This window comes from Mauremys reevesii, linkage group 5, assembly GCF_016161935.1.
Source record: "Mauremys reevesii isolate NIE-2019 linkage group 5, ASM1616193v1, whole genome shotgun sequence".
Lineage (NCBI taxonomy): Eukaryota > Metazoa > Chordata > Testudines > Geoemydidae > Mauremys > Mauremys reevesii.
In genome coordinates this window covers 119174063-119201166 of record NC_052627.1, presented here as the reverse complement: position 1 = coordinate 119201166, position 27104 = coordinate 119174063, and the positions used below count along the sequence as shown (strand labels likewise).

At 43.4% G+C, this 27104-nt stretch overlaps 1 protein-coding gene across 17 annotated transcripts in view; it reads left to right on the top strand.

The window, feature by feature from the left end:
• Positions 1-27104, top strand: part of ADD1 (adducin 1) — a 125086-nt gene that overhangs the window by 25459 nt on the left and 72523 nt on the right. For 2 of the 17 annotated variants that reach the window (XM_039540031.1, XM_039540032.1), the window contains exon 2: positions 19642-19806. The exons of the other annotated variants lie outside the window; for them this stretch is intronic. The gene's annotated coding sequence lies outside the window, so the exon portion shown is untranslated. The remainder of the gene's footprint in view (positions 1-19641; positions 19807-27104) is intronic. 17 annotated transcript variants of the gene reach the window in all.

The window sequence follows — 27104 nt, the reverse complement described above, 5'->3', positions numbered from 1 at the left end:
GCCTGATTCGGGGGAATTGGTGGAATTGGCCTAAAGCCGGCCCTAGGGATAAGCCTGGAGGAGGATGCAACTAGTGGGACAGAAAGTATGTGGGGGTGTCTGGCCCCCCTCATCCCACCAGACAGCACCTACCCCAGCATCTCACCACCCTTCAGAGACCTCAGTATGTACACTCACCACCACCACCCTACAACAAGTTCATTAAAGCTCCATGTCCTATCCCTACCATTGTTTGGAGCATGTAAGATAAGAGAGACTGTCTTGTACACATGGAAAAACGTCAGACATGGAGTTACACAGATCTTTGTACCTATTGTCAAGATGAGAACTGGATTACACTAGTTATCGGGACTTTCAAAAAGCCTTTGATGATATTCCTCACAAGAAGCTTTTAAGGAAATGAAGTGGTCATGGTATGAGAGACCGCATCCAGCTGTAGGCAGAAAACTGGCGAAGAGACAAAAACAAAAGGAATAAATGGCCAGTTTTCAACATGGCAAAAAAATTAACAGTGGGATGCCCTAAGGTTGCACACTAGGACTCGTGGTGTTTGATATATCATTGATCTGGAAGAATGGGAGTGAATAGTGAATAATACTTGAAGATAGCACTGTTATTTAGTTTACTTACACTGGAGTAGAGTAAGGAAGTCCAGGAAGAGCTAGCAAAGCTAGATTAAAGAATGCTGGCAGATTCAGAGTTGACAAGTGCAAAGTAGTACATTTTGGAAGGAATAATTTGAATTAATAATACACATTACTGGTTTCAAGTAAACTGTAATTACTCAGGAAAGACCTGGGTGTCACTATGGACAGCCCCCTGAAATGCTCAGTTCTCAGCAGTGGGCAAAAAAGTGCATGATGATAGATGTAAAAGGAATGGTTATAATATTCATGGTATTTTCTAATCCTGTTATATGAATCTATGGTATACTCTCAACAGGAATGCTACTTTCAAATGCTAGAGACATGAGAAGACTTCCCCCATGTGGAGAGATTGAGAAGATAGGTATTGTTCAGGGCAGAGTGAGGGTAGGAGTGTAGTATAGTGTAGAGAAAAAGAAAATAACAAATGAAATAGGGGTCTGATTCCTGATGGGCATAGCATAAGAACCTGAATAGAATATTTATCTTTCTCATAATACAAGAGTCTTGGGACTTGAATGAAATTTAAAGACAACACATTTGAAACCGATTAAAGGGAATATTTATTTAAACAAATCATAACTAACCTGTGGAACTCATTGCCACCAGATATCATTGAGGCAAATAACTTTTATAATTCCAAAAAGGATTAGACAACTACAATTACATTAGATGTGTTTAAAAATGCAAGAGAGAACTCATGCTGGACAGCATAAGTCATACATTAACTGTCCATTATTGTTTCTTAAAGCTTCTATAAATCATCTGGTCCTGGTCACTGTTGGAGACAGAATATTGGACTAGTTGAATCACTAGTATGATCCTGTGTGGCAATTCCTGTGTTCTTACATATGGTTTCGGTCTTGACCTATAAAGCTGTAAATAGTTTGGGCTCTAACTTCTTGAGAAATTGTTTGCTCTCTATAAGGTGGTTGCAAGTAGTAGAGGCACTTATTTTAAGAGTCTGGGGCCTGGTCTACACTAAGCGTTTAAACTGGTTTTAGGAGCGTAAAACCGATTTAACGCCACACCCGTCCACACTGAGAGGCCCTTTATATCGATATAAAGGGCTCTTTAAATCGATTTCTGTACTCCTCCCTAACGAGAGGAGTAGCGCTAGTATCGGAATTACCATATCGGATTACGGTTAGTGTGGCCGCAGATCGACGGTATTGGCCTCCAGGTGGTATCCCACAGTGCACCACTGACCGCTCTGGACAGCAATCTGAACTCGGATGCAGTGGCCAGGTAGACAGGAAAAGCCCCGCGAACTTTTGAATATTTCCTGTTTGCCCAGCGTGGAGCTCCGATCAGCATGTGTGGCGATGCAGTTAAAAATCAAAATAAAGAAAGAGCTCCAGCATGGACCATGCAGATGTGATTGCTGTAAGGGCAGGCAAATCTGTTCTATCAGCGCCCCGTTACAGAAGACGAAATTCAAAATCATTTTTAAAAAATCTCCAGACAGACGCCATAGCAGGGACTCGGCGCACTGCTGCGTGACAAGCGTAACGGAAAGCCAAAGAATCAAATGGACGCTCATGGACTGGAGGACTCAAGCTATCCCACAGTTCCTGCAGTCTCCGAAAAGCGTTTGCATTCTTGGCTGAGCTCCAAATGCTTCTAGGGTCAAACACAGTGTCCGCGGTGGGTCAGGGCATAGCTTGGCAATTTACACTGATCTCAGCCAGGGGCACTTATGACAGCAGCAAATGGACTGGTAACCATGATCATCTTATTACCAATTTATGGTATGGTAGATGGTACAGTATGGCTGGTAACCATCTCTGCTGTCATGCAAAAGCAAATGCATGCTGCTGTGTAGCGCTGCTGAATCGCCTCTGTCAGCGGCATCTAGTACACATACGGTGACAGTCACAAAAGGCAAAACAGGCTCCATGATTGCCATGCTATGGCATCTGCCAGGGCAATCCAGGGAAAAAAGGCGCAAAATGCTTGTCTGCAGCTGCTTTCCCAGAGGAAGGAGTGACTGACGACATTTACCCAGAACCACCCGCGACAATGATTTTTGCCCCATCAGGCACTGGGATCTCAACCCGGAAATTCCAAGGGGCGGGGAAGGCTGCGGGAACTATGGGATAGCTACGGAATAGCTACCCACAGTGCAACGCTCCAGAAATCGACGCTAGCCTTGGACCGTGGACGCACAGCACCGATTTAATGTGTTTAGTGTGGCTTGCGCACTCGATTTTATACAATCTGTTTTGCTAAACCGGTTTATGTAAATTCGGAATAATCCCGTAGTGTAGACGTACCCTTGGTTTTTAAAAAGGGGCATTCAGATCGCAGAATTTCTCATGAAGGGTTTCCCTACTCTGCAGCTGATTTTTTGTAGGGGGGGGGTCTTTTGGGAAGGGCTGAGTGGAGGAATATGGATGTTTGGGTATGAAGGTATCAATGTGGTGTTGAAAAGTATATCTGTTCACAGTTTCCATCATGCACTAGCGGATAGTTATCTTATCAGTCTGAGATTTTTTTTCTTGGTGTAGACAAGACTTCAGGAATTTTGTCACATGGCTCATTGCTGAACAACACAAGACTCTTTATTGTAAGAGTAAGAATTTAACCCAGGCATTTTACGTGATATATCCAACTTTACCACTAGGCTACTGCTGAACATCTTTATCCATTTTGTTTGTTCACCTTGATGGTTCATGCCTCATGCTTTTTTCTTCTTTAACCAGAAGCCTGGCACTTATGAACAACCCTATATAAAATAAGCAAGTGTGCATGTGTCTGATAGAGGGGGAAAGAAGTAGGAACAAATGTTAACTTTCAGGGCTCCAAGATGTGGTGGGAAATTGCAGAAGAAAACCAATAATTTGTAAAATGTTGGAAATTTGAGACGTCCTCATTAACAGCAAACTACTGCATTCTGATGAATGATGTTTTATGGGATGGAACTTATTGATGATCAGTGGCTAGGAAAATAATACATTTTGGCCGGCAATCAGATATTTGGGCTAGTAAAATGTCACCATTACAGTGGACGTGTCAGTGACTCTGTCATCATTGTCCTGGATCCTTCTTGGTTATACCAGAAAACAAAACTAACAAGTTGATGGTTTTGTTTTAAAAAACAGAGTAGGTAGAGGTTTAAATGGCTTAAACACACACACAAAGCCAAATTATTTAATAGAATTAAATTGTGAGCGTTGACTTATTATAACAGAGTAATCTTATTACTTTTGCCCACATCCTCCCTCCTTCTGTTGTTTTTCTAACTAGTTGCCTCTGGTCTTAATTTAAATTGCAAACTCGGGGGGGGGGGGGAGGATTACATTTCTGTGGCCCTGTTCTGCAGTTGGATCTGCATGGGTGGACAATACTTATGAGTGAGGAGGGTCTCACTGAAGTCAGACTGTACGTGGGCATAAAGATCTGCCTGCACAGATGTAGTTGCAGGATCCTGTTTATATACAGCACCTCGCATAAAGGTCGTGGTACCTTGTTTGGGTTTTCTAGACACTACTGAAAAATAAATGATCTTCATGAGATTTTTGTCTGTGTATCTGTTTTTCATGAGGAATAACCAACTGTCCAGATGAAAGTTCAGTACTATTTAGATTATACTCTGTAAAGGCACACAAAGAACTGCTCAAATGGGTTAGCAGAAATGTGAACAGGATAACATAGTGAAGTCCATTTTTAACAGATGACGTGTTTTAATTGCCTCACCCAGTTGTTCTTTAGAAATCCCACTGGAGATAGCCCGGTTAATCTGAAGCACTTTACAAGTTGCAATGAAGTGGGCTGTAGCCCACGAAAGCTTATGCTCAAATAAATGTGTTAGTCTCTAAGGTGCCACAAGTACGCCTGTTCATTTTGCGGATACAGACTAACACATCTGCTACTTTGAAACCTTTGAAAAGATACTGTGTAATGTGAGGCGACTATGCATGTACTTGGCTCTAAAAATGTTGAAACTGATGGGATACCAGAACAAATGTTCTTATACATGAAATAATGCTTAGCATTGTACAAAGGTGAATTATGATGACATTGCTATGATGTAAGTACTATCACCATTTCACAGATGTTAGAGAAGTTATGACCTTCCCTAGGCCACAGAGGGAGTCCTTGTGAGAACTTGTGTTAGAAGTCAGTATTCCTGAATTACAGTTCTCTGCTCAGTCCACTAGACTATGCCATCTCTCACTACAGTAACCTTATAACTAAGTTTAAAAACTATGCTTATGTACAATTTTAGCAATACAGAATTCAGAATTCTACCAAGGATTGTCTGGAAGCTGTAGTCAGGTACAAACTGTTACAGTAGTTTTCATAATATTCAACACCTACACAAGAGCTTGGTGGTTCTGACATAATTTTGCACCATATGCATTTGTTGACCAAATTGCAATTGAAAACCTTTCTGGTCATGTTTTAACAATGGTTGAGCATGATTTTTAAACCCAGTAGGGAGAGAGCCTCTGACTACTACTATGCAGGCAGAAACAAGGTAGGAAGAATTTATTTTATGTATTCTGACAAATCTTGTAATCTGAGCTGGTGCTCAGTTAAAATCTTGGTGATAGCATAAATGAAGTTGTTCAATTTTCCCTTTGCAAAAGGTATATCTTGCAAATGGCTTTTATGTGCTAAGGGCATTGTCTGTGCAATGAGAAATGGTTGTATTTAACTTCGCAAGTATGGGGAATGCATTTGGTTTGTTCTATCAAAATCGCTTACTGCAGCAGAATTCTAAGATGCAATGTGCATGTGAAGAGAACTGGATACCCCAGATGGAACTAAAAAGAGAGAGTATCCTCCACTGTCACTCTTACCCCCTGGTGATGAAGGCTTGATTATAGTAAGCATATTTGGTGCCATGGAAACAGCCTGTACACTGTATTTAAATTCATTTTTATATTTACCAGACTTTTTTTTCTAACTTCTAGTAATAGATCCAAGCAGGGATCAAAGGTTTCTGTATTAGAATGGGGTTGTGAAATTCCTGCACAGCTGTGGGGTGTTTCTCTCTCTTTGAGGCAAGAATATTGTATAAAATGATCTGCTCAGATAACTTTACAATGTAAACTAGCATATTAAAGATTGTTGAGCAGCATTCTGGAAAAGCTCTGTACTACCTTGCAGCAGGCCTACACATTAATCACTCCGCCTTTTTCTTCTGAGGCCCACAGCATTGGGGAAGGAAGTGTCTCATGTACAGGGCCTTACCAAATTCATCCTTCATTGTGGTCAATTTCACGGTCATAGGATTTTAAAAATAGTAAATTTCATGATTTCAGCTATTTAAATCTGAAATTTAATGGTGCTGACCCAATAGGCAGTTGTGTGGGGGGACGCAAGGTTATTGTAGGGGGCTCACAGTATTGCTACTCTTACTTCTGTGCTGCTGCTGGTTGCAGCACTGCCTTCAGAGCTGGGCAGTTAGAGAGCAGAGGCAGAGCCCAGCTCTGAAGGCAAAGCTGCTGTCAGCAGCAGTGCAGAAGTAAGGATGGTGTGGTAAGGTGTTGCCAACCTTACTTCTGTGCTGCTGCCTGCAGAATTGGGCCCTACGGCAGCAGCTGCAATTCTCTGTCTGCCCAGCTTTGAAGATAGCAGCACAGAAGGGTGGGATGGGATGGTGTTGCCACCCTTACTTCTGCGCTGTTGCTGGTGGGGTGCTCCCGTCAAAGCTGGGCACCCGGCCAACAGCCACCGCTCTCCGGCCATTCAGCTCTGAAGGCAGTGCAACAATACCGTGACCCCCCTAAAATAACCTTGCAACCCCCCTGCAACTCCCTTTTGGGGCAAAATGCTGGTCTCCCCTGTGACATCTGTTTAATATAGGGTAAAAGCGCAAAAAAAGACCAGATTTCACAGGGGGAGACCTGATTTCATGGTTTGTGATGTATTTTTCAGGGCCATGAATTTGGTAGGGCCCTACTCATGTAAACCTTTTGGGCAACAAAGGAACAGTGTTGACAGATTGCAAAGGGAGTCTTGTCTCTAATTGGAAGGACGGTGATTATAGAATATGGGGCTTTGTGGGGATGGAGGTAGACATTCTCAAGGCCCCATCAGGAATAAGGAAAGATTAATTTTGTTGGTCTCTCTGCAGAGTATGCATAGAAGCCATTTAAAAAAATGAATGATTACTACTTTTAACAAACATCATGAGACTTTGCATAAACAGTTCCTCAAGTGTTCAGTATCATTTGCTTTTCATTTTTTTTTAAGTATAGTGATTTGTTACATACAGTTTAAGTTAACTTTTAAAATACACCTCTACCTCGATATAACGCTGTCCTCGGGAGCCAAAAAATCTTACTGCGTTATAGGTGAAACCGCATTATATTGAACTTGCTTTGATCCCCGGAGCACTGCTTTACCGCATTATATCCGAATTCATGTTGTATCAGGTCACGTTATATTGAGGTAGAGGCATACTGTTATCAAGCAACTTTTGGAGAAAACACTTAAAATATAATATTTGAGTGAATATAATGAAAGTCAGCATAAATGTGTCTGAAGCATCGTTGTAGTGGTGGTGTTCCCAGGATATATGAGAGAGAAGGTAGGTGAGCTAATATCTCTTATTGGACCAATTTCTGTTGCTGGAAGTTATGAGCTTTCAAACTACACAGATCTTCATTAGGTCTGGGGAAGGAAGCAGAGTCTGAGCTATATACAAGTTGGGACAGATTGTTAAGCAGAAGGGGTAACATGTTGAAGCTGGTCACTTGAAGTTTATTAAGAGTGTAGTGATTGGGCCTGCCCCAGAAACACTCCAGGGCCCCGCCCCTCTGTGCCAGGCGCACCAGGTGTGGGTAGTAGGCAGGCTCAGCCCAGCAGGACCCAAGTTTGGAGGTGTTTAGTGTGGGGGGATCCAGGTGTGGTGTGAGAGGTTTCTGTGGGGGGGCGGGAGTCTGGGTGTGGGCGGCTCAATGGGAGATCTGGATGCACAGAGGCTCATTCGGGGGTTCTGGGTGCTGGGATAATGGGATTCTGCAGGGGATCCAGGTGATGGTGGTTGGGCTCTGGGTGTGGGGAGATGGGTCTTGGCTGGGGGGGTCTGGGTGCTGGAGGGCTTGATGGGGTGGGGGTCCAGGTGCACATGGTTGGGGCTCAGTGCGGTGGGGGTCTGAGTGTGGGGGGTTTGTCGGAGGGGTCCAGGTGTAGGGGGGTAGGGATTGTCAGCTGAAGGTTCGATGGGCCTGCTTAATAGGTAAGCCTCAGCTGCTCCCCCGTGATTTCCCTATCCCCTTCTCTTCTCTATCCTCCCTCCTCACTCCCACATTCCCCTTCCTCTGCCCTATTCCACCCCCCCTTCCTTCCCCACTGCCTCTTTCCCTCACCACCGCTTACCCAGCCCCACCGCAGGAACTCACTGTTCCACAGAAAATAGGAAGGCTCCCAGAACACAGAAGGGGAGCACGAGTGGAACTGGGACCCAAGAGGCCGCATTCAGCTGCAGAGTCCACAGAGCCCAAGACTAGACGCAGCCTCCAAGTTGGGCAGCAATGCATTTGCAAAGGGTGCGGGGGAGAAGCAGTGGCACATAACCCTGTGTTGCCCCCCATGCCTTGCCTCTGTTTAGCAGGGGCGTTTCCTCTAGCAGATTTTTTTTGCATTTTTCTGCACGGGGGGGACAGAAAATTGTGGACCATATGGATTCTGCAACCCCGCATTGGCACAGAATCCCCCCCCCAGGAGTATCTTTTAAATCCTACCCTCACCTCTTCAAATCCATCATCAAGACTTGCATCTTCATTGAGGCCTACAAGAAATTGGCAAAATTAATTAGTGTATAGAGTAGGGAAGTAGTTAGGTGTACAGTTTGTTTTTTCTATATTGTGTATGCATTAAAAATGCTTCTTCCCATCTTTCATATGATGCATATCATTTTAAATAATCTCTGCGTCCAAGAGTTTAGTCTTTCTGTGTATATGGACAGTGCCCAGCACATGGTGGATGCTATTGAAATAAATAATAAAATGCTTAAGTGAACTGACTTAATAAAATCCTTACACCAAATGTTGAACTCATCCTCTGTGCAATGCCAGCAAGTATCCTTGTTTCTCACTACAGTGATGCTTGCAGTTGTGTTCTCTCTGGTAAATATTAACTTGCAAGACTACTGGACCTTCATACTCATTCTGTCTCTTGGGTGAATACATACTGCAAGTAGGCAGGCTTTACAAATGGCTGATCTTTGCAGCCCATATGTAGTCTTGGCAGAATTTATTTTTAAACATTTTTTCCATTATCAATTTTAAATATTCACAGTTGAGGGAAATCTTTGGGTGGGGAGGTCAGACAATAATTATTTCATGACAGTAGATGTTGAGATTTAAAAAGTTAAAGCTTCATAACCATTAAAACACAAATTGTCTACTACCCATGTCAAAATATACAGAGTAAATATCCTTAAATCAAAGTTTTCAAGCAGCATTTTTCGTATTTTGCCTATCTGTACATTTCAGTTATCTATGGATTTTCCATACCATGTGCTGGGCAGCTTGTGTTTGGGGCAAAGGAAGTAAAGCCGCATGGCAAAAAAATATAAAAGGCAGCTACATCATCTCCATTTTGTCTTCATTCCTGCTTCTTACCTCTGGAGTAACTTTGTTCAGAGCTTCAGTGTGTAGCAAAGGACTGAATGACCTATCCAAGATTTGGATGTGTTCCAGAGATACTTTCAAGCCAGCAAACTCACCAATATTGCTAAGAACCTGCTATATGGACTTTGAAGTCTCTGTATGTATCTGAGGGCTTTATCATATAACAACTCTCTTCTTTCTTTTTTCTTTGTAATAAACCTTTAATTTTAGACACTAAAGGATTGGCTGGCAGCTTGGTATTTTGGGTAAGATACAAACTACAGTTGAACCCTGTTATGTCGCTGGCCTAGGGGTTTGCCAAAAAGCGTCGAGATAACTGATGATCGAGATAAACAAAAACCAATATGGCGGCAATACATTAACATGTGCTGGGGAGCCGGGGAGCAGGCGGCTGGGGACACGGTGGGTCGGGGACGCGGGGAGCCGGGCGGCTGGGGAACCGGGCGGCTGGGGACACGGTGGGTCGGGGACGCGGGGAGCCGGGCGGCTGGGGAACCGGGCGGCTGGGGACACGGTGGGTCGGGGACGCGGGGAGCCGGGCGGCTGGGGAACCGGGAAGCCGCGCGGCTGGGGAACCGGGAAGCCGCGCGGCTGGGGAGCCGGGCAGCTGGGGACACGGTGGGTCGGGGACGCGGGAGCTGGGGAGCGGGAGCGGGCGGCTGGGGAACCGCGCTGCCGGGAGCGGGCGGCTGGGGACACGGTGGCTCGGGACGGGAGCCGGGCGGCTGGGGAACCGCGCGGCTGGGGACGCGGGAGCGGGCGGCTGGGGACATGGTGGGTCAGGGACGCGGGAGCCGGCCGGCTGGGGACGCGGGAGCGGGCGGCTGGGGAACCGCGGCTGAGAGCCGGGAGCGGGCGGCTGGGGACACGTTGGGTCGGGACGCGGGAGCCGGGCGGCTGGGGAGCGGCGCGGCTGGGGGGAGCCGGGAACCGCGCGGCTGGGGACACGGTGGGTCGGGACGCGGGAGCCGGGCGGTTGGGGACACAGGGAGCGGGCGGCTGGGGAACCGCGCGGCTGGGGAGCCGGGGAGCGGGCGGCTGGGGACACGGTGGGTCGGGGACGCGGGGAGCTGGGCGGCTGGGGACGCGGGGAGCTGGGCGGCTGGGGAACTGCGCGGCTGGAGAGCCGGGGAGCGGGCGGCTGGGGACACGTTGGGTCGGGGACGCGGGGAACCGGGTTCAAGATATTAGGGTTCGGCGAGATTAAAGAATCGACATAACGGATGAGAAACCCATAAGACAAAGAGGGAGTTTGGCGGTGTCACTTCTAAAACGTCGACTTAATAGGATTGGCAAGTTAACCGAGGTCGAGATAAATGGGTTCGACTGTAATATTGACCTGGTAGCGTGATCCTTTAGGGTCAGAAGAACATTTTGTACAGTGGGTAGAGTTTTTAAATAACTTCTAACTGAACTGGACTTCTGAGCTGATTGGGAGCCAGAGAACTGGAATGCAATAAAGGAGGCTGTGTGATTTCTTTTTCAGCTGCTCAGTAACTGGTGTGGGGAGATCAGAAGCACAGTTTGTGACTAGTTGGTGAGTTTAACTTCAGTGTTAACCACCAGTTTTTGGAGCATCTGCTCTCCCTTTTGGAGCCTGCCCTCACCGTAGCATTTTCAGAGAGGGCTGCCCAAGGCATCCACCGCACCCCCATAAGAGAGACATGGCATGTTGTGGCACACCTCTTTATATAGCATGTGAGACTGGGGTAACAGTTTTAATTGGATTTACATCCCTACATTAGATATTGTACTTTTTATTTCCCCCACTTTAGGGTATTGTAGCTCAAGCACTAGTAGAAGTCTCCTCCCCCGCTCCCCCACCATAAACTATCAAAGTACTCTTAAAAAGTAATTTCTTCAGTCCCACACTAGAAGCATTACTGTTCCCTTGAATCAGTGCACAAGGTGGCATCGCTCAACTTCATTAAAATGAAAAATTAGCACAGTACTATCAGGGATGGATGTAGAACACATATCTTCCCCATTCTTAACAACAAAATCCCAGAGAACTCGACCAACAACAGTGGCTCGCTATGTTCTTCTTCTTCTACTTCAGTGCTTAGCCAGACAGTCGGACGTAGCAATTGTTTGCCTTTTGGTCCGTTCCTGCGCCACTGTGAAGGCGTGACGGCCTAAAAGTCCAATGTCGGAACAGACTTGATGAACACATCCACCTCCACCCCTCGGTTGGTGGAATTTTATCTCGGATGTTACAAGCCACCCGGAGAACGGTGTTCGCTGGAACGTCATTCAGTATGTTCCCACATGTCTTGCTGACTCATCAGGTGTATCCCCTGGTGCCTTTCAATGGGTTCACTGTAAAGCTGATGACCCTATACATACAAATCTATAACTCACATTATGAAGATGATACAACCATATCAATAAGATTATCATACTTAGGGTTGCCAACTTTCTGAGAGCGGTGTTGACTGGAGCTGCCAAGGTCCCTTTTCAACAGGGTGTTCTGATTGGAAATTGGACACCTGGCAACCCTAATCATACTTAGCAAATCATAACATTTTCACAGATATCTTACATGGAATATCTGGTCAGATTCCTTGCAATTTTATTATAATAGTAATTTACATAACTTAAGTCTGTGTAGTTTACATCAACTTACCGCAGTGTCTATGCTGTGCTGTGTCAGCAAGAGATGCTCTCCTGTAGACTTATCGCGTCTTCACCAGACCCACTAAATCGATTGCATCAGCGATTTAGCCCGCAGTGAAGACGAGCCCTAAAACTTTATCCCTTACTATTATAAATGGAAAATACCACATGCAGCTTTAATCTTAGGCAAGTTTTTTTTCTGAATCTTCCAACATAGTCTGTAAACAGCACCACCTTTCTTTCGGATGACCAAATGCGTACTTTACTGTCACTGCAATTACTAAGGTGATAGTTAAACAGTTCCTTCCTTCCATCCAAGTGACCTGTGAATGGCTTCCTTAACCAGGGCATCAGAGAATAAACCAGGTCTCCCAGGATAACTAGAGTAGTCTCCACACCACTAATATCCATAATGATTCTGGGGGCAAACTGTCCCTTATTCATTAAGATAAATAGAGCTGAATTCTGAAAGATCTTTCCATCGTGGACCTTTCTAGACCTTGCTATGTTTGTTTGTAAACTTGTCACAGTGGTAGACCAGCCCTCAGAGCACCATGGAGAAATACTGCTTTCTGTTTATAAACTCTGATCCCCCTGGTGCAGGGAGCAAATGATAGGCACACGGTCCCATCAATTGCTCAGTGCATTTTGGGAATCCCATGTGAACAAAACCATCATTAATCTTCTGAGCATTACCAAGTTTTATAACCCGGTACAATATGCAACTGATGTGAACTGAAAGAGGTCACAGCTGTCCTGTGTGCACAGTATGGGTGTGGTTTGCATATTGTGCATTAACACTTTGCAGATTAAACCTCCATGTAGCCAAGGCCGTTAGTTACAGACTATGTGCTGAAGCTATGAGCTGAAGCATTATGCTGTCCTTGATTCATAGCAATGTTCTACTTGTGTCAGTCGCAAGATTTCTATGAAGCTAAAGAATATAATAAAGACTTGTTTATGGAAATTACCCTTTATGGTACTTCACAGTATTGAGTGTGAGACAGAGAGAAGATGATGCAAGTAACTTCTAGAATTACTACTGTGTATCTTTGTTTGGGCTCTGCGCATGGGAATTTGCTTTAACTTAAAAAAAAATCTAGCCCTTAGTGTTGTCAGATTATAGTCAATAGATCATTGAATGAATGGAACCGTCAACACATCTTAGAACTGTTCCAATCTATATCAGTTCTCTTATGGAAGGCTGTGTTTGCGATCACAACCTTATTTGTCTGTTCTGCTTTTTGTTTTGTTTTTACCAAGCTTGCATTTTGCAGAATTGGAATCTGTCCTGAGGGTTGGATAAGTACAGCTGTGGGCTGAGAGTTTAGCAGGTGACTAAATTTCAGACAGTATGTTACTTAGCAGATTCTTGCTTCTTTCTGGGAATAACCACTTCCAATTCCACCTAAGTCTAGAGTGCCAACAGGCTTGGTGAGGTCTTAAAATTATTTTACTAGACACTTCTTGTTAGCCAGAAATAGATTAGACACAGAGGGTGGGGAGCCCACACTAGAGAAATGTAATGTCTTGATTAAAAAAATCCAGTCCTCCTGGCACTTCCAGTTTCTGGTAATTTGGAAGTTCTGGGATTTCTACCAGGGTGCTGTCTGTCCCCTGCTGGAAGTCTCCAGCTTGTAGGACTCTGGTAAACTTAAAGCTCCACCCTCTTCTAACTGCTGTAAAATTTTACTCCTCTTCCCTTTCCAGAGCCTCCTGGCTGCTATAGGATAGGTGGAGCTCTTTCCTGTTTTTCCTTTTCCTTCCTCTTTTTGTGGGTTCATCTCTCTTATGAGTATCTCCTCTACTTGCCTCTACTGTTAATAATGCTTCCTAAAGGGATTCACGAAACTGAAATGAATCATGAGTTTAATTGCTGCCCACAGGTTTCTGGATTGTTTCAGCCATATTGTTAGTTTCACAGTGCTGTTGCTTGGCAAATCTGTGAGCAGCAGTGGAGGCACTGGAATTGCATGCAGAAAAGAGAACACTTCAGTTCATATGTGGACTAAGCTTTTTCAGAGAGCTCAGATTTTGTGGAAATTGATGATTTAGGCTCCCCAATTCCCGTGGTAAGTTTTCTAATTGCTTGTGGTGAGTAGATGAGTGACGTTTTCAAGCTCTGTGGCTACATACCTCAGTGGAGCTCAGAACAAAGAACACTACCAAAACAATGAAAATAACTAAAAAGCAATTTAAATAATCTGATTTTTAGTGCGATGATTCCTCATTGTAATATTTAAGGTAATGATGCATCAGGCTTCATTTAGGGTTCTTTCATAAGAACATAAGAATGGCCATATTGGCTCAGACCAGTGGTCCATCTAGTCCAGTATCCTGTCTTCCGACAGTGCCCAGTGCCAGAAGCTTCAGAGGGAATTAACAGAACAGGGCAGTTACTGAGTGATCTGTCCCCTCTCATCCAGTCCCAGCTTCTGGCAGACAGAAGTTTAGGGACATCCAGAGCATGGGCTCACGTCCTTGACCATCTTGGCTAATTCTTTTTTAACCTGATTATACTTTTGGCCCTCACAACATTCTCTGGCAACAAGTTCCATAGGTTGCCTGTGCATTGTTTTTCAATCTGCAAAACAAAACTTTTTTCCTGGACCTCTAGTTTGTCCTTACGGGGACCTGTTTCTTCAGTCTTCCTGACAGCTGCTATATGAAAGTTTCTTGATATGTGAAGGTTTTAGCTGCTTCTGGTAGAGGGAAAAGATCTTTGTATAATGAAATAAAGATAGACTAGAATATGAAATTTCACTTTTGCCACACTGCTTTGTGTCTACAAGAGAATGTCTTACATTTTTCAAAAGTTTTTCTAGATGGTAATTTCCTGATTTTTAAATAGTTATTTTTAATTTAGGCGTTGTCTTCCTAGATTAGAAGACATGTTGCAGCAATAAATAAAAATTGCATAAGATAGCAATAGAAAACTTAAGGTTTTTAAAAATTATTTTTACATGAGCTAAGATGAGTTTGAGAGTAAAGTTAATGCTGGCAAAACTTACATAATCTCTATCTGGGGATGGTTCTACCCAGTTCAGGGTCCATCTAACCATGGATGCCATCCTTGACTGGGATGTTCGTTTGTTTCGGGAACTGGTCTGCACAGAAAGGAAGGTCACATAACCCTGCGTTCCAGCCATCTTCACTCGAAGTTGTTGTTCCATCTATGGCCTTCGGACTAGGGTTACCATATATACAGGGTTTCCTGGACATAGCCTCTTTTTTTGAGCCTGCTTTCTCTATCCCAGCAGAGTTTTCAAATAACATGAAATGTCGGGAGGAGGGGTGGAAGGGCAGAGTTTGCAGCAGACAAGCTGCAGCTCAGAAAGAACCCCTATTGGTCCCCTTCCCATATGCTCCCTCCCCTGCATCCGCAGATGATTGATCCATTCCCCTGCAAGCCATAGCTGCCAGATCCTGCTCACCCAGGACACTCCTGGGGAAGGAGTCCCTCAGGTGTGCGCTGACTGATGGCTGTCCCTGCATCTTGGGCTTGTGCCAGCTGCCCTGCCACCACAACAGGGAACAATACTGCCCCCAACTGCAATGAATATCCCCCTATGTCCTCCTCCCCCCTCCAGTTCCCCCAACTGTGCCCCTCCCTCCTGGACCTTTCCCCTAGTGTCCTCTTTTGGGGTACCTGAAGTAGGATAACCACAAGACAAAATTGTCTTTAGTTATAGACTCTATTTTTTGTCAAGTTGCATAAGTTACTTGACAGTTGTTCTTTTAACCTTTACTAAAAAATGGCTTTCCTCCTCTCAAATGAATTATAGGCCTAGAAATTAACTCTGGTGGAGACTTAACCCAATGGTTCAGCAAAGGGTCAGATTTATCCATCTAAAGTTGAGCTTCTATGTATCAAACTGTTGCTGCTTAGCAGTAGCAACTGATCCATGTGGACAAATTTGATAAAGGGAGGGCTAACCTGTTAAAAGTCTATGGTTCAGCTACCTTTTTATATTTCTTAAAAAACCTGCTGGTGAAAACTAAACCTGATTCTTGGCTCAACACTATCCGAAAACTGTCTTTTTAAAATGAAATTAGTCTATGTAATGTTTTATATTAGTTTTTGTTATTATAGTGTTACAGGTCTTGAAATCAAAGACTAGTTATTGTTCAGATTGTGATGGGGAGGGGAAAAGGTTGTTTATGGCTGGATTATTGTTGAATTATAACATTTGAGGCACTCTTTAATTTATAGTATTACTGCTATTTTGTCATAAAACAGCATTTAGAGAGAGTACCAGACTGAAAAGCTTTGTTCGCAGAATGGGTACAGCACAAACAACAAAAATGCAATTTCACTGTTATGCTTCGGTCCTACCCTGGGAAAGACTATTCTAGATTTACCATTTACCCGCCACTTTAGCTATACAAAGAGCCATACAAACACTAACTGTCTTACAGTACCAATTTCTGGTACCCAAGCGTGATTCCCATTTTACAGGTAAGAAACTGAGACACCAGATGGGGGAAGCAAATGAGATATATAAGAGGTGAGATTACACAGGGTGTCATAACATTCTCATCTGACCTGAATACGGCAACACTCAGTCCTGGTCTACACTGCAGTTAGGTCGATGCAAGGCAACTTGCATCGACCTAATTCTGTAAGCATCTACACTCAAATGTTGCTACACCAAATTAATAACTCCGCCTCTGCAAGAGGTGTAGCACTTAGGTCTTCAGAGTTGGATACAGTGTCAGTGTAGACAGTGCATTGTTTACATCAACTGTTGCTGGCTTTCATAAGCCATCGCACAATGCCTCACACTGGCAGTTAAATCAGTGCAAGCACTCCTGATGAGGATGTGCACCTCCAACACAAGGAACATAGTGTGGACATGTAAAGTGATTTAATTACTGTGGTGGCTGTATGTTAACGTAAATGAGATCAAAATAGTTTTGTAGTGTAGACATACCCTGAGTTATCTAGACAGCAGCTTCTTTTTACAACACAGCAGTGTAGCTGATGCCAGAAAAACCTCACTTCAGACAGCCTGGTTGGTTATAAACTCTGTGAAAAGCTGTAGAATGATGAGTGTACATGTAATTCTTTAGCATCCAATAAATTAAGACTTGAATGCTGATGTCTTCTTTTATCAAGAGTGTATGCCTGTTGATCATGGTAGACTCCTCTACCAAGCAGATCTGAAAACTTTTGTATTAGAAAATCTAGTCATGTTTCTAGTTAGTTACAACCAAGCACGGCAGTCAGGTGGCCTTCAGCAGCGTTTCTGCGGGAGGTCCATCAGTCACGCGGATTCGGCGGTGATTCTGCAGGTGATCTGCTGGTCCCACGCTTTTCGCATAGCTGCCACCAAATTGCTGCCGAAGCTGTGGGACCAGCGGACCTCCTGCAGAAACGCCACCGAAGGCTTCCTGACTGCTGCCCTCATGACGACCGGCATGCCACGCCCCCTCAGCTTGCTGCCTCAGGCACGTGCTTGCTGTGCTGGTGCCTGGAGCCGCCCCGGTTACAACTGGGATGTGACCGGAATCTACTAAGATCTTTCCCGTGCACTCCCCATTGTGGTCAATACCTTTACAAGTTACAAATTAACATTAGGCATTTTTATTAATTATAATTGTTAAAATTGCCTGTATATTTCAATTATGAGCAAGATGTGTGTGCCAATTTAGGGTTTTTTCCCCCCCCCTCAATATTAGATTGTTTGCCTTCCTTCTCCCATCTTCTTCCTATTTCTAGTGCCTTCAAGTGCTTATGTCCTAAGAATGTGAGAGGGCAATACTTGAAGCTATAGAAATTAAAAAAATAAAAATCTATGGAGAGGTGAGAAGAGAGCACTGCCGAGAAGAAGCAAGCAGCAGTCAAAATGAATGAGTTCCCTTCAGGAATTCTGCCTCACCTTGTCCCAGATGACTCTGGTTTGGGGAAGCAGAGGGTCAGGAATCATCCAGACTTTTTTTGTGTGTGTTTGTCTTCAAAGGGGTATTCCTACCCACCTCACTTTTTATTTTAAGAAGTAGGTGTGCAGCTAATTGTGTGTTTTTCCCCAGAAGCCCAGTATGGGTGCAACTTCCATTCATTAGACTCTATTAGACACACGTATTGTGTGGTGTGAGGCCAGTTTTCATTTTCAGCTTCAGTTCAGACATGCTGACCAGTCTGTGCCCTCAGGCTTTTTATGTGCTGTTCAGGTCAGATCAGTAACTTGCCACTGAGAAATTAGATGCACAAGCTGCTGATCTGATCTGACCTGTGCTTAAAAATCCTGAGAGCATTTGCTTACTGGCATGTCTGACCCTGAGGCGTGGGCTGGGCATTTGTGTTCACAGGAACCTAATAATAAGCAGTATTTGGGTTAAACCTGAATATCCCCTTATTTATATCTTATGTTTCTTCACTAACTCTCAAGCCTGAAGAGTTCATATGGCAAAAATAACCATATGGTATTCTCCCAGTATTAAAATTCCTGACTGGTGGAAATACCAGGAGAATAACAGCGCTTGTGCTGCTCTGGCCCCATTAAAGGCTCCCTGAGCATTAAAAATGTCAGTGAAAAATTTCAACATTATCATTAAAAATACTAAACCCTGCTCACACCAGAGGCTGGAAATGGCTGCTTGCCACAGTTCTTATAAATGTTTTGAATGGAAGTTGTGGCCTATTACTGTGCCCTTGAATTATCTGTGTATGCTTCCCCAACTACAACATGAGGTGTAATTGAGTGATACTAAAGAAGGAATTTAGCACAGCAATAAATGAGGCTGGAAAAGCCCTCTTTCTTGTACAATTCAGTAGAATTTACCAAAGAAATTGAGGTTCGAGGCCAGTTTTCTTTCTTTCTCTCTCTCTGGGCAGGTCATCTGTCAGTGCTCCTGAGATTTTTAAGTGTAGTTCAGCTGCTTGTCTTTGCATACAACTGGATTTTTGGCGATTCTAAGCTACCAGAAAATGTTTTTTAGTCATGATTAGTCTTGAGGGAAGTAAGGAACATTTTAAAAACTTTGTTTTAAAAGGTTAAGATTGGTCTTCACTGTCATTTTATTTTGAAAGTTTGAAATGCAACGCAGTATTAAAAGCATAGAGCTAAATATGAAGAAAATATGAAACATTATGGTAGAGTAACTCATTAAAAATGCTACAGAACCCCCTCTTCTGCTACTTACATCTCAAGTGTAATGTAATAGATATAATTAACTCTTGGTTTGTTTTGTTACCATATCTTTAGTTAAATATTAAACTCATTGGGGTAGGGTTTGTTTCTTTTACAATATATCTGTATAGTGCCCAGCACAGTGGGGCCTCTAACTGCACAAATGATGTGCCTGCATGGAAGGAATGGGGAAGGATACTAATGAAACTCGTGCTTTCCAGTTTGCACAAAAAGATCAGTTTGTAAAAATGATGTCTGGTGCCCCCGTAGTGAACCTCTTTGGCGTACCTCATTTTAGTCCCCGGAGATAAGCTAAACATGTTTGTTCAGGCTTGTTTCCCAGAATGTCTGTGTGTCTCTAATCAGTGATGTGAGCTGTTCTGCAGTATAGCCTGACTCTGGCAGCATTGTACTGAATCTCTTACCCAGCTCCGATAAACTGCTGAATCCATGCCAGCAGTGTTCTCGTGGACAGAGTAGGAGAACAAGTTGAAACTGGTTAGAAACAATCAAACCAAGAAGATGGTAGTAATGAACTAGGTCATTAGTTTGAAACCTCTTACTTTACCTTTAGCAAAGGCTTGAAAGTTTAGAAATGGCTGTTCTCTCAGTGGGTGATGTGCCATACATGCTTTTATTCTTGTGTTGGTGACACAGAACTGGCAGTGGAAGGTTAGTGGAGACAAGAAAACCATATTATCAGAAGAGGAAGTGGGAAACAGGACCTGTGCAAAGCCTGCTCAGCTTGGAAGCCTGAGAAGGAGCTGATCAAGGAGCCAGAGGAAAGTAGGAGGCTGGGATTGGGAAGAATCCAGGGACCTGGTAAATCAGATGCATTCAAGCTCCCTTCCCTTCTTAATCTCTCTCTCTCCTTCCTCCCTGCTCCAGTTGTCCCAGGTGCCCATTCCTCTCCCCTCTCTTCCTGATCAGTCCCTTCCCAGGCTATTGAGCATCTGTCCTTCTCATTAAAAGAACAGGAGTACTTGTGGCACCTCAGAGACTAACAAATTTATTTGAGCATAAGCTTTCGTGGGCTACAGCCCACTTCATCGGATGCATTCTTCTTGCATCCGAAGAAGTGAGTATTCACCCACGAAAGCTCATGCTGCAAAACGTCTGTTAGTCTATAAGGTGCCACAGGATTCTTTGCTGCTTTTACAGATGCATAGAATGGAACATATAGTAAGAAGATATATATGCATACAGATAACATGAAAAAGTGGAAATAGCCATACCAACTGTAAGATGCTAATTAATTAAGATGAACTATTATCAGCAGGATAATAATCATTCTTGCTTATCTCCTGTTCCCTCTTCTGGTTGGTCTGCGCAATGCCCTCCCCTCCCCATACAAACTGGAAACAGACAGCTATAGGAAAATCCCCATAGCTCTTCTCCCCAGCCCTTATCCATGACTCCCCTGGTCTTTCAGAAGCCAGGCAGAGTTGGTAGCAGATTCCCACAGCTACTGCTTAGCTACCAGCCCCTCAGTTGTTTGATGCACATAGAGATTATTCTGTTAAATCCGCGGATTGTCCTTCATATGGGAACGAATGATACGGCTAGATTCTCGCTGGAACGTATCAAGGGAGACTATGCCAGACTGGGGAAGACGCTTAAGGAAATCGAGATTCAGGTGATCTTCAGTGGGATTCTGCCTGTTCCTAGAGAAGGGCAACAAAGGTGTGACAAGATTATGGCGATCAACAGATGGTTCAGGCAGTGGTGCTACAAGGAGGGCTTTGGGATGTATGGCCACTGGGAAGCATTCTTGGACAGAGGACTGTTCTCTCGGGATGGACTTCACCTGAGTAAGAAGGGAAATAGACTTCTAGGATGGAGGCTGACATAACTGATTAAGAAAGCTTTAAACTAGGAATTTGGGGGAGATGGTTGGGAGATGTCCAGGTAATCTCCACACTGGAATTTAACATTGAGAGAGAAGAAAACAAAGTAAGAAAGGATGCAGCCGTGGGTAAGAGAATGGACATAAGGAGGAAGGGTAGTGTAGATGCCAGTCTAATAGGTGATACTGGTGGTAGAATGTCTGTGCCTAATCGGGTAAAAAATGTCAGTGAAGCCAAATGGCAAAAATTAAGATGTTTGTACACTAATGCGAGTAGCCTAGGTAACAAAATGGAGGAACTAGAGCTACTGGTGCAGGAAGTGAAACCGGATATTATAGGGATAACAGGAACATGGTGGAATAGTAGTCATGACTGGAGTACAGGTATTGAAGGTTATGTGCTGTTTAGGAAAGACAGAAATAAAGGCAAAGGTGGTGGAGTAGCATTGTATATCAATGATGAGATTAACTGTAAAGAAATAAGAAGTGATGGAATGGATAAGACAGAGTCTGTCTGGGCAAAAATCACATTGGGAGAGAAAGTTACTAGAGCCTCCCCAGAGATAGTTCTTGGGGTGTGCTACAGACTGCTGGGATCCAATCTGGATATGGATAGAGACCTCTTTAATGTTTTTAATGAAGTAAACACTAATGGGAATTGTGTGATCATGGGAGACTTTAACTTCCCAGATACAGCGTGGAGGACAAGTGCTAGTAATAATATAATAGGGCTCAGATTTTCCTGGATGCAATAGCTGATGGATTCCTTCACCAAGTAGTTGCTGAACCAACAAGAGAAGATGCCATTTTAGATTTGGTTTTGGTGAGTAGTGAGGACCTCATCAAAGAAATGGTTGTAGGAGACAGCCTTGGTTCGAGTGATCGTGAGCTAATTCAGTTCAAACTAGATGGAAGGATGAACAAAAATAAATCTGGGACTAGGGTTTTTTATTTCAAAAAGGCTAACTTTAAAGAATTAAGGAAATTAGTTAGGGAAGTGGATTGGACTGAAGAACTTGTGGATCTAAAGGCGGAGGAGGCCTGGAATTACTTCAAGTCAAAGTTGCAGAAACTACCAGAAGCCTGTATCTCAAGAAAGGGGAAAAATTCATAGGCAGGAGTTGTAGACCAAGCTGGATGAGCAAGCATCTCAGAGAGGTGATTAAGAAAAAGCAGAAAGCCTACAAGGAGTGGAAGATGGGAGGGATTAGCAAGGAAAGCTACCTTATTGAAGTCAGAACATGTAGGAATAAAGTGAGAGAGGCCAAACGCCATGTAGAGTTGGACCTTACAAAGGGAATTAAAACCAATGATAAAAGGTTATATAGCCATATAAATAAGAAGAAAACAAAGAAAGAAAGAAGTGGGACTGCTAAACTCTGAGGATGGAGTGGAGGTTTAGATATTGGGCCATGCCTAGATTATCCTTAACAAATACTTTGCCTCAGTCTTTAATGAGGCTAATGAGGAGCTTAGGGATAATGGTAGGATGACAAATGGGAATGAGGATATGGAGGTAGATATTACCACATCCGAGGTAGAAGCCAAACTCAAACAGCTTAATGGGACGAAATCGGGAGGCCCCGATAATCTTCATCCAAGAATATTAAAGGAACTGGCACATGAAATTGCAAGCCCATTAGCAAGGATTTTTAATGAATCAGTAAACTCAGGGGTTGTACCGTACGACTGGAGAATTGTTAACATAGTTCCTATTTTTAAGAGAGGGGAAAAAAGTGATCCGAGTAACTATAGGCCTGTTAGTTTGACATCTGTAGTATGCAAGGTCTTGAAAAAAATTTTGAAGGAGAAAGTAGTTAAGGACATTGAGGTGAATGGTAATTGGGACAAAATACAACATGGTTTTACAAAAGGTAGATCGTGCCAAGCCAACCTGATCTCCTTCTTTGAGAAGGTAACAAATTTTTTAGACAAAGGAAATGCAGTGGATCTAATTTACCTTGATTTCAGTAAGGCATTTGATATGGTTCCACATGAGGAATTATTAGTTAAATTGGAAAAGATAGGGATCAATATGAAAATTGAAAGGTGGATAAAGAACTGGTTAAAGGGGAGACTACAACAGGTCATGCTGAAAGGTGAAACTGTCAGGCTGGAAAGAGGTTACTAGTGGAGTTCCTCAGGGACTGGTTTTGGGACCAATCTTATTTAATCTTTTTATTACTGACCTTGGCACAAAAAGTAGGAATGTGCTAATAAAGTTTACGGATGACACAAAGCTAGGAGGTATTGCTAACACAGAAGGACCAGGATATCATACAGGAAGATCTGGATGACCTTGTAAACTGGAGTAATAGTAATAGGATGAAATTTAATAGTGAAAAGTGCAAGGTCATGCATTTAGGGATTAATAACAAGGATTTTGGTTATAAACTGGGGACACATCAGTTGGAAGTAACGGGAGGAGAAAGGACCTCGAAGTATTGGTTGATCACAGGATGACTATGAGCTGCCAATGTGATATGGCTGTTAAAAAAGCTAATGCGGTTTTGGGATGCATCAGGCGAGGTATTTCCAGTACAGATAAGGAGGTGTTAGTACTGTTATACAAGGCACTGGTGAGACCTCTTCTGGAATATTGTGTGCAGTTCTGGTCTCCCATGTTTAAGAAGGATGAATTCAAACTGGAACAGGTACAGAGAAGGGCTACTAGGATGATCCGAGGAATGGAAAACCTGTCTTATGAAAGGAGACTCAAAGAGCTTGGCTTCTTTAACCTAACCAAAAGAACGCTGAGGGGAGATATGATTGCTCTTTATAAATATATCAGAGGGATAAATATCAGGGAGGGAGAGGAATTATTTAAGCTTAGTACCAATGTGGACACAAGAACAAATGGATATAAACTGGACACTAGGAAGTTTAGACTTGAAATTAGATGAAGGTTTCGGACCATTGGAGGAGTGAAGTTCTGGAACAGCCTTCCAAGGGGAGAAGTGGGGGCAAAAGACAGACATATCTGGCTTCAAGACTAAGCTTGATAAGTTTATGGAGGGGATGGTATGATTGGATAGCCTAATTTTGGCAATTAATTGACCTTGATTATTAGCAGGTACATATGCTCAGTGATCTGTGATGGGATGTTAGGTTGGGTGGGATCTGAGTTACTACAGAGAATTCTTTCCTGGGTGCTGGCTGGTGAGTCTTGCCCACATGCTCAGGGTTTAACTGATCGCCATATTTGGGCTCGGGAAGGAATTTTCCTCCAGGGCAGATTTTCAGAGGCCCTGGAGGTTTTTCGCCTTCCTCTGCAGCATGGGGCATGGGTCGCTTGCTGGAGGATTCTCTGCACCTTGAGGTCTTTAAACCATGATCTGAGGACTTCAGTAATTCAGACATAGGTTAGGGGTTTGTTACAGGAGTGGGTGGGTGAGATTCTGTGGCCTGCATTGTGCAGGAGGTCAGACTAGATGATCATAATGGTCCCTTCTGACCTTTAGTCTGAGTCTATGAGTAAAGCAGAACTTTAGTTCAAACACTGGGATCTGTGTATTAGAAGAAACCTTAACTTCATGCCTTTACTCTTTCCCTCCTGCCTGTTGAGGTCTGGGAACTGATAGAACTGTTATAGGAAGCAAGTGAGAATGCAAGAACTGGGCCCCAAAAAATCTCTCTATATGAGGTAGATGTTTTGTCTGCATTTAAAAATTAAGGAAATGCATTTTTTTCAGTGAAAGATGCACTTTTACTGTTTAGCTGCTAGAAATTTAGTTTTATGTTCTGCAACATGTGCTTTATCTGGGAGCTTGGGTGTGTTGCTTAATCTAAAAGAATTTTTAAAATAAGTGAAAATGTGGTTAGGCGGGTTTTTAACCCCAAATGAATGTTTCCAATTGAGAGGCTCTTGGGCAACTACTCCCTCCCTCCCCGCCCCCCGGAGGCAGTTAGTAATTTTACCTATTTACCTTCTTCCTGTTCCCCCTAGATGGTCCCACTTCCTGGTTGCAAGCACACTTGTTCTCTCTGGTGTTGCTCTGTCAGTTCACAAGCCCTAAGAGGCTAGAGGGAAAGACGAATGGCATGAAGCTAGTGTTTCTGGTAGCATATAGATCCCAGTGTCTGAGCTAGGATGTTAGATTGGCTTTGGTAGAATAATCTCCATGTACACAAATATAGATGTTGATTCTGAGCTGACAGGGCTTATCTTCACTGTAGTGTTCGCTCAAGGTATAACTCAGGGGTAGGCAACCTATGGCACGGGTGCCGAAGGCGCCACGCGAGCTGATTCTCAGTGGCACTCGCACCGCCAGGGTCCTGGCCACCGGTCCACGGCCTCTGCATTTTAATTTAATTTTAAATGAAGCTTTTTAAATATTTTTTAAAACCTTATGTACTTTACATACAACAATAGTTTAGTTATATATTATAGACTTATAGAAAGAGACCTTCTAAAAACGTTACAATGTATTACTGGCACGCAAAACCTTAAATTAGAGTGAATAAATGAAGACTCGGCACACCACTTCTGAAAGGTTGCCGACCCCTGGTATAACTCAATTGTTTCCCCTAACCCAGTTCTCATGCACACACAAATATCTCTAGCTCACGTTAAATGGTGTTTTAAACTCAACCTAGTTGGCCTGTCAGGGAGTGAAGTTTGAAGCTCAAGTGCCGCTGACACTGGAGCTAATGATGCAATGGGGGTTCAGCTACTCTGCTGCTGATCCAGGCACTCTGTGCAGCTCCAGTGTTTTATAGTATGACCTCTCTCACTGAAGCTAGGCTAACTGGAGAGGAGTTAACTCCAGTGTCGGTAACTCAAGCTAATGTTGCAGTGAAGACAAACCCTCACAGTATTATCACTGTTTCACAACTCTTCTGATGTTTACAAATAGAAGCCAGGTCACCTAGCTTACCTGCAGATGTTGACAAAGTGCTCACTGTGGAGTCAGAAGTCGGTTTTTAGCATGGAGGAGCCTTGGGAATTACATTTCTTACCAAACATGGATATTAAAAAATGCATATTGCCTTGCATTAACCATGAAGTTCCTAAAATCAAATCAAAGTATCCCTTCCTTCTTATTTGTCTGAATTCACCTCCTTCTCCTTAAATGGTATTCTGGTAAGGGAAAAGGGAAAACTGTCTGTGCTGTGTTTTTACCCTAGGATTCTAGCTAGGTCTGTCTTCACCTCTGCTTAAGAAGGACTGTTTGTTGTCTATTCTCCCTCTTGCCATATACAGGACAGAGTTAGCTGGTTCTGAGAAATCTCCTGCTCTGCCCCTTCTCTCCTCAGAGAGCAGAGCTTTGCTGCTGGGGTAAAGATCCTGGGTCCTCATCCTCCTAAAGAGGATGTGGATAAGGGACTTCCAAATAGGATATCACTTCTCCTGTCAGGTTCAGTTTTGCTCCACTAAGACCTAGGAAGTAGAGGGAAATTCCCCAACTGACATTGGCTTATACTGTTGTTCCCACTTCGTATTTCCCTATCTGGAGATTCCTCACGTTCTCAGCTAAATTGGAGGGGAATTCTTGGAGAATAGCACTTGTCCAATCCAGGCAGAGGGGCTGGAGCTCTCCTGCTTTCAGAAGTTTGGGAGTAGCACTCTTTCAATCCCTGGTTAGTATGAAGGGAGGGGGAGTCACCTATCCCACTTTAGCACTGGTTTGCTCTGCATGTGTGAAGACTAGCATCTAGCCTTAAATACATATTCTGAGTCTCAACTGTACTGAACTTTGAACAGGTTAAGTAGCAGCTGTGTTTAAGTACGGTTTCAACTAAATCAGTTTCTACACTCTGGTCATCAAGTGTAGATAGGGCCAAACCATCTTAGAAGCATGTTTAAAGATGTTCTGACTTAACCATGTAAAAACTGGTTTAGCTGGAAATATGTTCAAACATGGTTCTGAAGTTCTTTCCTAACTGACGGTACTAGGGGTCATATTTAGTAATTTATATGGCTGTATATGGTACTGAATACTAATCACTGCAGTTTGCCCTTTAATGGAAATTAACACCAGAAAAATAGAAGGCAGCTGGGAATTGATTTACTCTTAGGTCATTTTTACTGCCATGTTTCAAACATTAGACCTTATTTTTCTTAGGCATACTGTGTAGAAGGTATCATTAGAGGAATCAATACTTACAAAAATGCCTCCCCAGACAATATTTTTCCATGGTTCATTGAGCAAAGAAAAATCTTTATTGGTTTTTAGCAATCTAAGAGCAATTTCAAGTTTTCCATGGCTGCTACTAAATAGAGCTGTACTAGTTTTCTAAATTCAATTTCCTGTCTAATTTGAAGCAGATTTTT